At 38.4% G+C, this 5,675-nt stretch overlaps 1 non-coding gene across 1 annotated transcript; it reads left to right on the top strand.

Moving 5' to 3' along the window:
- Nucleotides 1-477: 477 nt before the first annotated feature.
- On the top strand, nucleotides 478-584 carry LOC141624762 (small nucleolar RNA R71). Its single transcript, XR_012534566.1, has one exon. It is a non-coding gene; the product is annotated as a small nucleolar RNA R71 (small nucleolar RNA).
- The last annotated feature ends 5,091 nt before the right edge of the window (nucleotides 585-5,675 follow it).

The raw sequence follows: 5,675 nt of genomic DNA on the forward strand, positions 1-5,675 counted from the left end.
GATGGAATTTGGTGTTTTCATTGTAATAGTTGGAATAAGGGGTACCACTCTTGTATGCTTGGAAAGCATTCACTTGTTCCCCTACATTCACTTTGGTCATGTCCCAAAGTTCCACAACTTTCACATACTCCACTTGGAATTGATGAAGATGCCACCATGGCATTAATATGTTGCTTAGGTGATTTGGAGGCTTCTTCAAGCTTAGCAATAGCCTTCTCAAACTTCAAATTAATGGTATCAATATGAGCACTAAGTTGAACACCCAATTGAGTAATAGAGTCCACTTTATGATTTCCTCCTCTAGTAGCCTTCCGAGGTCTACTATATTGTGAGTTATGGACCGCCATTTCCTCAATCTTGTTCCATGTTTGATTATCGTCAATTTCGGTGAACATACCATTTGATCCCATATTGAGAATGTTTCGGGAGTCTTCATATAGACCATTCCAAAATTGTTGTACAAGGAACCACTCGCTAAGTCCATGATGTGGACAAGATCGGCAAGTATCCTTGAATCTCTCCCATGCTTCATACAAAGATTCCTCATCCCTTTGTTTGAACCCGGTGATTTGGGCTCTCAACATATTACTCTTCTCTGGAGGATAGAACTTTTTGTAGAAAGCAAGTGCCAATTTCTTCCAAGAGTCAATACCAAGAGTAGCCTTATCTAGGGTCTTCAACCATTGTTTCGCGGAACCAATCAAAGAAAAAGGAAATAAGACCCATCAAATTTGGTCTTGAGTCACTCCGGTTTGAGAAATCGTATCACAATAGTCACAAAAAGTCTCCATATGAGAATGAGGGTCTTCACTAGGCATCCCTCCAAATTGACTTCTCTCAACTAGTTGTATAAATGCGGATTTTGCAATGAAATTACCGGTTAAGTGTTATGGGGTAGGAGTACCATTTGGTAGGTTCTCCTCGGTTGGTACGGAATGTGATGAAAATTTAGGCATTGTGGGTTGATTTTGTGGTTGGTTATGTGTTGGGTTATCCTCTCCTTCTCTTGCAAAAGGGTTGATGAACTCAATGTTATTGGGTTGAATGTCCACAATCTCACCAATACCTCTCAAAGTATTTCTAGCAAGTCTTCTATTGTTGGTCAAAGTTCTTTCAATTTCAAGATCAATGGGTAACAAGTTACCTTGTGATCTCCTAGACATGCAAAATATCAAACAACTTGAAAACAATTAGAACGAACCTTGAGGAGTTTGACTTCCCCAAGGTAAAGAAATACACAACTAAAAACAATAAAAGAAAATCAAATCAAGTTAACACCGTCCCCGGCAACGGCGCCATTTTTGGTCGGTGTATGGATTTCGGTTACTTGTCGTTAAGAGTTACCTAGACCAAAACAATATTTATAATTTCACAAACTATACTACTTTTAGTAAAGAGGTAAGTAAAGGTCGGATCCCAAGGGACGGGTATTGATGTAGGATTTTCGATTGCAAATGGTTGTGTCTAAGGGTGTCACAAATTGGGTTGAGGTAGGAGATCAACTAAACTAAATAACAATGTAAATAAAGTAATGAAAGCAAGCAAGATGATTAAAATGAGATGTAAACAATTGATAAAAGGCACTAGGGTGTCATAGATTCATAGGGGATTCATGGGATTTGATCATACAAACATGTTGGCTACTAGATGCAAGCAATTATTGTTGTGATGGGATCGAGTTAGTGTATATCTTACAATCCCTAGGAAGGCTTGGGTCCCGGAGCCGGATCGATTAGATTGTACAACACCTACAAGTCGACTTAATCCTCCCTATCCAACTATATGCATGGTCTAATGAGACTCGAGTTGGTTTATATCTTACAAGTCTCATTGAAAAGATAAGTGATGGGTAAAAAATGCAAGGATTAATAGGCTCGTATTTCATCAAACATAACATGTGCATAAGTTGAAATCACAACAAGAAAGCAAATTAATTATGAAAACATATTAGATTAAGCATGAATCAATCCCCATGTTGGTTTCCCCTAATTCCCCATTAACCCTAGTTAAGGTAACTACTCACTTATATCAAGTTTAACATGCTAACAAGGTTGTCAATCATACTAGCAAGGCAAAACATGATGAACAAATGAAGATGATTAACAATAATTAAAAAGGATTAAGAGAGAATTATACCTATAAAGATGATTCCAAATAATAAAGCAAAGAATAATAGAAGTACTAGACGATTGATGGAAGGTTGTCAATCCTCCAAATAAACCCAAATAATATTCTAATTATCCAAAATAAATGATGAACAATAGAGAAATTAAGGAAAGATTAAGAAATGAGATTTGTATTAATGCTAAATTAAGAATTGATTACAAGATTAAGAGAGTATTAAGACTTGATTAAGATAAGATTAAGATCCTATTAAGATGACATGCTAATCTAGGTAGTACAATGGGGTATTTATACTAGAGATTAGGTACAAGAATTAGGGTTAACAAGGGCTTAAATGACTATTAAGACCCTTAAGAAAAGTTGAGGAAGTGCTCCTCTACAAGGAGATGCTCATCTCCGTTTTGGTAGTCTCCAAGGAATATGCTCGTCCCGAGCGTCTAGGCAGCAGGGACGGTTGGTTCTGCATGGGGATCCGAGCGGAATGTGGGAGGGACGCTCTGATCCTTGGGCCTCAAGACGAGCGTCTTGGCATCGGGACGCTTGGATTGTAGCAGGGAGACGCTCGTCCTGGGCAGGGAGACGCTCGGATCACAGTTCAGTCACTTCTCTTCTTTTCTTTCCTCAATAATCCTCGGGGATCTTGTTGGAGATGTAAGGATCCTTTCATCATTGCCCAAGCTACTTTATTTCCTACATAGGCCTTCTAGTATCGTCTTCCCTTCAATGCTTGGTCATTGAATTTGATCAATTTAGCTCCATTTTGTCATGAAAATGCAAGGTTTGCACTCCTTTCCTACCAAGGGATCAAAACCTCGAAGAATATGCAAAACGGAAAACTAAAGGTTGTAAATAACCTATTTATGCACTAAAAAGCATAGGAACGAGGCTAATTCGGGGACTAAATATGCTTAAATATGAGTCGCATTAGTAACTTGGAGAAATAATATCTATAATGGAATGTGTACCCTTGAATTGCTTTCCTCTTAGATGATTTCGCCACTTAGATGAGGAAAGTGGCTATTCTTTTGTAGATGCATCCATTACTTGTCTTGTGTGCTTAGTGCTTGGATGTATCGCCATTTTGGCAAGCCCCACCTTACCTTACAAGAAGGCATCTTACCTTATAGATGTCTTGTTGTGAGTGGAAGAGGCGGAGTGAGACCAGCTAATTGTCTCACATCGGTTATATTATTAGGATAGTTTAAATAAAGGTCTAGTTTTAGTCACCTCTTTACTCGGGACGAGTACAGGTTCAGTTTGGGGATGTTTGATGTGGCTCTTAATTGCGCACATTTAGTCCCCCAATTGAGCCTAATTTTGCATACTAATATAGCATTTTGTGGCCATTTTTCCGTCAAATCCTTTCTATTTTGCTTTCCTAGTGCATTTTATATGTTTTATAGGAAAGGAGATAATGAGGCGGAATTCCTGTCTCTCGCACATATTCGGAAGCTTGTTGACGATCTTGGATGGACTAGTATGAAGAGGAGGCAAGAATGATGACCAAGGATGAAGGAATAAAGAGTATATAGAAGGTTCATAGGCCTAAAAGCAAGAAAAAGGGAAACAACAGCTCAACCAGCTCGGGTCAAGCTCAAGTAGAGCGAGTTACAGCTCAACCCGCTCGGGTCATTTTCAAACCGCTCGAGTTAAAGCTCAGGACGCGCGATTTCAGCTCGGGCCGAGCAGATTGTTTGGCAGGAAGAAGCTTAATCAGGATAAGTCGTGCGTGTCCTTGAGGGACTTGCAAGACACCAATCTTCTCTTAAGGACTTAATCGTCATTTAAGCTTTTTGTAAACCTAATTCTTGTATTATCAAGCTTCCTTAGTTTAGATTAAGCTTTCATTAGGAGTAGATTAGCACTTAATCTTTCCACAAATTACACATTAATCTTTCCTTAATCATTGTTCAAGATTTATTATTCGGTAATTGAAGATTATTGAGTTATTATTGGAGAATTGACAACTTTTCATCAATCAATAAGTTCTCTTCTATTATTCTTTGCTTTATATTTGGATCATCCTTAAGTTGGTATAATCTCTTTTATCCCTTGCTTAATTAATTATTGCTTTACTCATTCATCATGGTTAACCTTGTTAATATGATTGACACCCTTATTAGCATGGCTCTTATACGCCCTGGATAAGGTCTTCAACTATCCAAAGTTTATGAGTAAGAGGTGAAGGTACGTATTGGGAAGCCCTTTAATCGGACACCCAATCCTGCCCGCCGTTGCGGCCTCTACTTATCGATCTTGGTTGGTTAAATGCAAAAGTTGATAAAACGGGTAAATGCATGAATGCGCATCCACAAGTTTGAACCTAACATGTGAGCTTTCTATGTCGGTTGTTTATCCAAATATCAAGTAATTGATGTTAAGTTGGATTTAATGTTGATTTGCATGCAAGACGGAAATTAAACATCCATTTACCGAGTTAGGTTTATGGTGCATAACGTGATCCATTTGTCTTAGAAAGGCGTTTTTGCAAATACAAAGTAAAAGGGACAGGCTTGCCATCTGATCCGTCATGTATTAGGGTTAACCGAAGTCGGGATCGTCCTAGACAAGTGCTGGAAAGGAAGCAGGGTCTGCATCAGGCAGCCTATTAAGGCGCGAGCCGTCAGGCGATGCAAGCAGACCTATCCTGGTTTGAAAACTGGAAAATAGTTGGCCTGTTTAGGCATGGGTCAGCAGACGATCCAAGGGGATGTCTTCTGCCTGTTGAAAACGTTTTGTAGAACGGTTTGTAAAGAGGATGTTTGAACCCGTTTTTGTTTGAAAAGGTCGTTTAGACCGCTCTTATGTTAATGCGAGGAACGGGACATGAATAATTATCATTGTATTGACAATATTCGACGTCGGCTTCGATTTTGAAAGCTTGACATGAATATTTTTGAAAAATGATTATGAACTAATTTTATTAAGTTCATTTGTTTGTAATTAGTCAATGTTTATCATCGTACTCGGGTTTAAACCGACATGGTATGTGGAACCAAGGATGACTTTGCATTTATGACTAATATGATGGTTTTGAAATGTAAGGAAATGGAATAAATGGTTTTAAAATACCTTTTAAAATGTAATTAACCAAATATTATCACCAAAACACGGATTAAACCGTCATGGTATAAGGAACCAAGGGTGAAAATGTTTTGTGGTTAAAAGAATTTATCATAAAAATGATTTGAAATGGTGAAAAATGGAAAGAATGAACTCAAACAAGTTTGAGTTCTGACCTGGACACCTCATTGAGGCGCGAGGCACCTAGTGGTGATTAGGGCCTTCTGTTTTCGGTCAAAACTCGGTTTTGGCTCATTCGATCCATAATTTGGACCATGTTATGCAAGTTTTAGCATGTTAAGGTCATAAAACAGATAAAGAGACATGAAGAAGAGGATTATTACACCTTCATACTTACATGCTAGGTTTGAGACGAGAAATCGACGAAAGTGTGACAACTTGTTAGGTCGGAAAACTCGGTTGAAACCCGTTTTAGCAATGTAAAGAGTGTTTTGTTAAGTTTAGTCATGGTGTAGTTGATCGAGATG

Source organism: Silene latifolia, chromosome X (assembly GCF_048544455.1).
Source record: "Silene latifolia isolate original U9 population chromosome X, ASM4854445v1, whole genome shotgun sequence".
Classification (NCBI taxonomy): Eukaryota; Viridiplantae; Streptophyta; class Magnoliopsida; order Caryophyllales; family Caryophyllaceae; genus Silene; species Silene latifolia.